Here is a 7,511-nt window from a genome sequence, read left to right on the forward strand (position 1 = left end):
TAAGTGTGGTGAAAACAAGTTTCCCACATTGCGGTAAATAATTTGGATCAAGTGGTTGGCTGAAAAAGAAAATTTCTAGACCTAAAAACAGACGCGAGGGAAGTTCTTGGGCTCGAACGGGGCCTTTATGTAGTCAAAAGAGGTCTACTTGCATTTGAAATGAGTGCCAAACAGCCGCCGCGTTGATTCTATGCTATCTTAAGATCAAGAAGAGGCAGTAAAAATGAAAACTACCGAAGAACTCGTGGGCGACGGCGAAGAACACGGAAGAACAACAGGAGCTTGACGCAGATCTGTCCTACGGGGAGGAAGGAACTTACAGATGCAGGAGTTTCGCCGCGGTTCTCTGGACGGTTCAGGGTGATGCAGCGGCCAAGGACGACGATGACGCGGAGCTCTGTTGCGGCGGCGGCGGCGGAGCTCGAGCAGCACGGGGGCAGTGAGAGGAAGGAGACGACAGAAGAGGGAGAATGAGAAAGACCCGAGGGTCAGGCTATTTATAAGGCTAGTCTCATAAGTGGGCGCGAGAAACGAGGAGGTCACGGCGCGGTTATCTCGCTCGAGAGGCGCCTCGATTTTCGGGATGGCAGTAAAGATAAGATCCGTTGCGGATCTGGTGGAGTAAAAAATGGACTTAATGGAAGATGACGTCACGGCGGATCACCCGGAGTCCAGAGGATGACGTCACGCCGGGTTATGGCCTTCACACAATTGTAAGCCGGAGGGTTTCTGTCGAAAGAATTGAAGATTGACATGAGCCGGCTCAAATCAATTTGGGGCCTAATGTTGAGGATATAGACCTTAGAGTCACCCGCCAGAAGGGGCCGGGTTACTCATAATGGTCATCGCCAGAAGCCCGGCGACAAGCTTGAAGACGGTGGGCCAAAGATGGGCCTAAAGACCCGGATATGGCTTAAGGCCCGTAGTTACAATCATCATTATGGTAGAACTTGTAGTATAAGGCAGGAATAGTTGAGAGTCCGAGCCGGACACTCTTATGAGCCGGCCGGGACTCTCAGAGCCGCTGGGCGTCAACCTCTCTATATAAAGGGACGACCCGGCAGCGGTTTAGGGACAAGAAAGATCTCATCGAGAGCCAGGCATAGCGGTTTAGCTCCCTGGTCATCGAAACCCTAATCAATACCACCTCAACTGGACGTAGGCTTTTACCTTCACCGTAAGGGGCCGAACCAGTATAAACCCTCGTGTTCCTTGTCCCGTTTAACCCCTTCAAGCTTCCTAGCAGCGATGGCTCCACGACTAAGTCCTAGCTTGAGGACGTCTGCCGTGACAATTCCACGACAGGCATGGCCTTCTCACCCAAACGGCTTATAAACCGGCTTAAAGCAGCGATACGACCCGCCAGGCGCTGGACGTCGTTTATGCACGCCGGCTTAGCCAGAGAGGTGATTGCCTTGATTTTTTCCGGGTTAGCTTCAATGCCTCTGTTAGAAACCAGGAAACCCAAGAGCTTGCCTGCAGGAACACCAAAAACACACTTGGCCGGGTTAAGCATCATCTTGTAGACCCGGAGATTATCAAAGGTTTCCCTCAGATCATCTATCAAGGTTTCCTTCTCCCTGGACTTAACCACAATATCATCCACATAGGCATGAACATTGCGCCCAATCTGGTTATGAAGACAGTTCTGCACGCAACGCTGATAAGTCGCCTGTGCGCTCTTGAGTCCAAAAGGCATAGACACATAACAGAAGGCTCCAAAGGGAGTGATGAACGCCGTCTTCTCCTGGTCCTTAACTGCCATTTTGATCTGATGGTATCCAGAATATGCATCCAAGAAACTTAAACGCTCACAACCCGCCGTGGCATCAATGATTTGATCAATACGAGGGAGAGCGAAAGGATCAGCCGGACATGCCTTGTTTAAGTCCGTGTAGTCCACACACATCCGCCAGGTGTCGTTCTTCTTGAGCACGAGCACCGGGTTAGCTAACCACTCTGGGTGAAAGACTTCAACAATAAACCCGGCCGCCAAGAGCCGGGCCACCTCCTCACCAATGGCTTTCCGCCTTTCTTCATTAAACCGTCGAAGGAATTGCCTGACCGGCTTAAATTTCGGATCAACATTGAGAGTGTGCTCAGCGAGTTCTCTAGGTACACCTGGCATGTCAGAAGGTTTCCATGCAAAGATGTCCCTGTTCTCACGGATGAACTCGATGAGCGCGCTTTCCTATTTCGGGTCCAAATTGGCACTGATGCTGAACTGCTGAGATGAGTCACCTGGAACGAAATCAACAAGTTTAGTCTCATCAGCTGACTTAAATTTCATTGCCGGCTCATGCTCCGTGGTCGGCTTTTTCGGAGATGTCATATCTGTCGGGTCAACATTATCCTTGTAGAACTTCAGCTCCTCTGTTGCACAAACAGACTCTGCGTAAGCCGCGTCGCCTTCCTCACATTCCAAGGCCACCTTTCGGCTGCCATGAACCATAATGGTCCCATTGTGACCCGGCATCTTGAGCTGTAAGTATATGTAACACGGCCGTGCCATGAACTTGGCGTAAGCCGGCCGCCCAAATATGGCATGGTACGGACTTCTTATTTTGACCACCTCAAAGGTCAATTTTTCCACCCTGTAGTTGTATTCATCTCCAAAGGCTACTTCCAGTTCGATCTTACCAACTGGATAAGCCTACTTACCAGGCACCACGCCATGGAAAACAGTATTGGACTGGCTGTGGTTCTTATCAATCAACCCCATACGACGGAAAGTCTCATAATAGAGGATGTTGATGCTGCTGCCTCCATCCATGAGCACCTTAGTGAACTTATATCCTCCCACCTGAGGAGCCACCACCAGGGCCAAGTGACCCGGATTATCAACCCGGGGAGGGTGATCCTCCCTACTCCACACAATAGGCTGCTCAGACCATCTTAAATAGCGTGGAACTGCCGGCTCAACAGCATTCACAGCCCTCTTATGAAGCTTCTGATCTCGTTTACATAGACTGGTGGTAAATACGTGATACTGTCCACCGTTAAGCTGCTTTGGATTGGTCTGGTAACCCCCTGCTGCTGTTGATGACCCTGGCCAGACTGCTGATTAAAGCCCCCTTGACTGTTCTGAGGATTAGGATTTGAGCCGCCGCCCGGGCCATGAAAACCGCCAGCGCCTGAGCCGCCACCCGGGCCATTGTTGCCATTAAAGGCATTGGAATTCTTAAAGGCCTTCATGATTGCGCAATCCTTCCATAGATGAGTAGCTGGCTTCTCCCTAGAGCCATGCCTTGGACAAGGCTCATTCAACAGCTGCTCCAACGTCGGGCCTGACCCGCCGGCTCGGGGAGGTGGCCTCCCCTTGCATCGCTGGTTATTACCCTGTGAGCTGGCGTTGGCCACAAACTCTAGGCTGCCGTCGGCCTTACGCTTGTTACCTCCTTGGTTTGCCGGGTTATGCTGGGGACCCTTGTCATTGTCGTTCTTCCTTCCCTTCCTTGTCCTTTCATCATCTGAAGCGGGGTCCTTGGTACTATCAGAGCCGGTGTACTTGACGAGAGCCGCCATCAGCGTACCCATATCATTACAATCACGCTTGAGCCGCCCGAGTTTCATCTTCAGAGGCAAGAAACGACAATTCTGTTCCAACATTAAGACTGCAGAGCCGGCATCCATCTTATCAAATGAATGTATTATCTCTTTGACCCGGGGAACCCAATGTCTCGTAGACTCACCCTCCTGCTGTTTACAGTTAGTCAAATCCACAATTGACATAGACTACCTACAGGTATCTTTGAAGTTTTGGATGAACCGGGCTTTCAGCTCAGCCCAAGACCCGATGGAATTCGGTGGCAGCCCTTTCAACCAAGTGCGGGCGGTCCCATCTAACATCATGGTGAAGTACTTGGCCATCGCCGCTTCGCTGACCTCCAGCAATTCCATGGCCATCTCATAACTCTCGATCCAGGCTCCGGGTTGTAAATCAGCCACGTGTCGCCCGCCGCCGCCCGTACCGCGCCGGCCCGCCAGGCCCGCCGCGGGCCCGCGAGCCCGAGCCGCCGGCGCCCGCATCCGCGCCCTCTCCTCCGTGCCCCGCTGCCGTCTCCTCGCCGCCCCGCCGCCCTGCTCGCCGCCGGCCGTCGCGCCACCGCCGACGCCTCGCGCCGCCGCCGCGCCGGTGGGCTGCCGCATCGCCGTCGTCCGCCGCCGCGCCTCCCGCCGGGCCCCGCACCGGCCCCGCCGTCTCCTCCTTCCGCCGCCGCACGCCGCCCCGCCGGCGTCCCCGCCGGCCCTTTCTCCGGCGAGCTTCGGCCCGAGCTCGAACCCTAGCTTCGATCCAGATCGGGTCAACATTGGAGGTTGACTTTCCCGAACCCCGAAAATATTTTAAGTCATTTATTTTTTACAGCATGTGCCCATGTTCATAGCATCATAACTCTCTGCATATAGCTCCGTTTCGCGCATGTAATATGTCAAATTGTTCTTCTCGTGTTGCTCTTCATTTTGTCCAATTGCACCATGTTCATTTGAGTCCATCTTGATGCCCAAATCTCTGGTGCAAGAGTGCTAGTTGCTGTTATCTGCTGGTTCTTAGCAGAACTTGGAGATTTTTTATTTTTGTTGCATTTAATCTGTGCATCTTATAGGTATGAGCTCTACATGTGTTTTGTTGTATGTCATGCCATCTTTTCAGTGGTGTATGCTATGTATTTGTGTGATCTCTGTGGTGACTAGCACAAGCATGCAAACTAGGCCCCGTAATGTTTCTGATTTCAGGGACTTAGTGATTTCTCCAAGTCTTTGTCTGCTGTTATTTTCTTGCCATGTAAACTTGATGCTACAGAGAGATCCATGCATATTTTGGAGATGTTCAGTAAGGATGTTTTGTAGATATTGTTGTAATTGATCCATTCCTGCCCTTGTTTGCAATTATGGAGTGCCATAGCATGACTCAATCTTGCTCTACTTTTGGTATAAAATATTTCTGGCAGATTCTTAACATGATATGCAATTTTGCCAAGCTTGTTGTAGTTGATCCATACATGCTATGTACTCGCTCTTGCCATGGATAGCTTCATAAACATGCCATCTTGCTGTAGGTATGCTTGTTTTGTCATGAATTGCTTTGTGGTGAGTGCATCAAGCTCACCAAGATGCCTTCATATTATTGTTCTTGCCATGCTCTGTTTTCTGCTAAGTCTGAGATCTGTTAACGAAACTTGCTATGTTTACATGGTTGCCATCATATCTTCTGGTCCTTTTTGGCTTATGGTCAGTAAGGGACTTCGGTCATATGCATTTAGTGGAATACTTTCATGCCTTGTTTTGCCATGTTAAGTTCCTGTAGCATGTTTATTTCGTGCTCTAAACATTGCTACCTGATGCTGTTTTCTGCCATGTCCAGTAATTTCACCAAGTCTGTGAACCTGTTATCTTTTGCACTTTTGCCATGCTTGTTTGAGCTTGTTATGTTGTGATCTAGCCGTAGCTCACTGTTCATCTTTTGTCAAGCATCTCCTCCAGATTACTGCCATATGCTTTGTTGCTATGTTGGAGTGTTGTAGCATTGTTACTTATTGCATTTTAAGTGTTATCATGCTGTTAATCGCAGATTCGTGTCATTCTTGTTTTGCTTGCCATTTGCAAATCGTGCATCCGTTTCCGGTGATCTTTATATCGATTTCGACCGAAATCATCTCATCTTTCCAGTGGCATGCTTGGTTTGACAAGTTACTTCCTTGTTCATTATTTTTCCTTCCGGAGCACGCATATGCACCGCATATCATATCTTGCATATCATCCATGTATTGCATCATGTTGCCTGTGCATTTCTCGTGATTGATTGTGGTTCCGTTGCTTGTGTTCTTGTCTTGGGTAGAGCCGGGAGACGAGTTCGTGAATGAGGAACCTGTTGAGTACGCTTACGAGGATCAAGCTTTCGACAACTCTGAGAACCTTGCAGCCAAGATGACCACCCCTCGAAATCACTTCTATCTTTGCTTTGCTAATTGTTCGCTCTATTGCCATGCTGCGCTACCTACCACTTGTTATATCATGTCTCCCATATTGCCATGTCAGCCTCTAACCATCCTTTCCTAGCAAACCGTTGTTTGGCTAAGTTACCGCTTTTGCTCAGCCCTTCTTATAGCGTTGCTAGTTGCAGGTGAAGATGAAGTTGGTTCCATGTTGGAACATGGATATGTTGGGATATCACAATATCTCTTATTATATTAATGCATCTATATACTTGGTAAAGAGTGGAAGGCTCGGCCTTATGCCTGGTGTTTTGTTCCACTCTTGCCGCCCTAGTTTCTGTCATACCGGTATTATGCTCCTTGAGTTTGCGTTCCTTACGCGGTTGGGTGATTTATGGGACCCCCTTGACAGTTCGCCTTGAATAAAACTCCTCCAGCAAGGCCCAACTTTGGTTTTACCATTTGCGACCTAAGCCTTTTTCCCCCGGGTTTTCGCGAGCCCGAGGGTCATCTAATTTTAACCCCCGGGCCAGTGTTCCTCTGAGTGCTGGTCCAAACTAGAGCACCGTGCGGGACCGTCCCTTGGCAACTTGGGTTATGTTGGTACCTATACGCTTCGCTCATCCGTTGTGCCCTGAGAACGAGATATGTGCAGCTCCTATCGGGATTTGTCGGCACATTCGGGCGGCTTTGCTGGTCTTGTTTTACCATTGTCGAAATGTCTTGTAAACCGGGATTCCGAGACTGATCGGGTCTTTCCGGGAGAAGGTTTATCCTTCATTGACCGTGAGAGCTTATGATGGGCTAAGTTGGGACACCCCTAGAGGGTATTATCTTTCTAAAGCCGTGCCCGCGGTTATGAGGCAGATGGGAATTTGTTAATGTCCGGTTGTAGAGAACTTGTCACTTGACCCAATTAAAATACATCAACCGTGTGTGTAGCCGTGATGGTCTCTTCTCGGCGGAGCCCGGGAAGTGAACACGGTTTGAGTTATGAATGACGTAAGTAGGAGTTCAGGATCACTTCTTGGTCATTGCTAGATGAGGACCGTTCCGTTGCTTCTCTTCTCGCTCTCACTTGCGTATGTTAGCCACCATATATGCTTAGTGCTTGCTGCAGCTCCACCTCATTACACCATCCTTTCCTATAAGCTTAAATAGTCTTGATCTCGCGGGTGTGAGATTGCTGAGTCCTCGTGACTCACAGATTCTACCAAAACAGTTGCAGGTGCCGACGATGCCAGTGCAGATGATGGGATCGACCTCAAGTGGGAGTTCGATGAGGAACGTGGTCGTTACTATGTGTCTTTTCCTGATGATCAGTAGTGGAGCCCAGTTGGGACGATCGGGGATCTAGCATTTGGGGTTATCTTGTTTTCATTTGGATCTTGACCGTAGTCGGTCTATGTGTGTATTTTGGATGATGTATGGATTACATTCATGTATTGTGTGAAGTGGCGATTGTAAGCCAACTCTTTATCCCATTCTTGTTCATTACATGGGATTGTGTGAAGATGACCCTTCTTGCGACAAAACCACAATGCGGTTATGCCTCTAAGTCGTGCCTCGACACGTGGG

This window comes from Aegilops tauschii, chromosome 5, assembly GCF_002575655.3.
Source record: "Aegilops tauschii subsp. strangulata cultivar AL8/78 chromosome 5, Aet v6.0, whole genome shotgun sequence".
Taxonomy (NCBI): domain Eukaryota; kingdom Viridiplantae; phylum Streptophyta; class Magnoliopsida; order Poales; family Poaceae; genus Aegilops; species Aegilops tauschii.